Source organism: Tasmannia lanceolata, unplaced genomic scaffold (assembly GCF_043159265.1).
Source record: "Tasmannia lanceolata isolate RefF3 unplaced genomic scaffold, GAP_Taslan_0.1 ptg000101l, whole genome shotgun sequence".
Lineage (NCBI taxonomy): Eukaryota > Viridiplantae > Streptophyta > Magnoliopsida > Canellales > Winteraceae > Tasmannia > Tasmannia lanceolata.
In genome coordinates, this window is record NW_027518778.1 from 77,501 (window position 1) to 78,385 (window position 885).

Consider the following 885-nt stretch of genomic DNA (forward strand, 5'->3'; position numbering starts at 1 on the left):
CGGATGACTGCTCGTGCTGGCCCCGTTGGGCGGCATTGATGGTGTGTTGCAGAGAGCATGTGCGATTGCAAGTGTCGGCCGGGTTTGGGTTCCCTTGGGCTTTCGGGCGCCTTGGACGCAGTCTTGCGAAGACCATGGGCACAAGGCCCCGTCCTGGCCCCTTGTTCGATTCGCTCTCGTCTTGCGCTTGCTTCCAAGGTCCTCCATGACCTTCCCCATGGCCTTGCTAGATCCCCCCCATGACGCATGACCTCTGTCCGTTGATTGGTTTTGAGTGCACACCATGCCCGGCTTGGCACCGTGTTGTCGCGTGAGTGGCATTTGGATCGTGCATGGTGGTGGGCTACCTGCCAATGCGCACAAGCCTTGCACACTAGCCTTGCGCACGAGCCTTGCACAAAAGCCTTGGACACAAGCCTTGCGCACAAGCCATGCATACAAGCCTTGCTCACAAGCCTTGGGCACTGGCCCATCGCACTAGCCTTGCACACAAGCCTTGCGAACTAGCCTTGGGCACGAGCCTTGCGCACTAGCCTTGGGCACTAGCCTTGCACACAACCCTTGGGCACTAGCCTTGCGCACCAGCCTTGCCCACAAGCCTTGCACAGCAGCCTTGCACACTAGCCTTGCATACAAGCCTTGCACACTAGCCTTGCACCCAGGCCTTGCTCACTAGCCTTGGGCACTAGCCTTGCGCACTAGCCTTGGGCACTAGCCTTGCACACAGACCTTGGGCACGCAGGCCTTGCACGCTAGGCATGCTTGGGCAAGCAGCTCCCGCAACAAGTCGGCGGGTGTAGGCATGGTTGGGCGCAGATCCCGCATCGTCTCGTCGCGTCTGGGCGCAAACCCGTCGCGTCTCGTTGCGTCTTCAGAAGTCGTCGC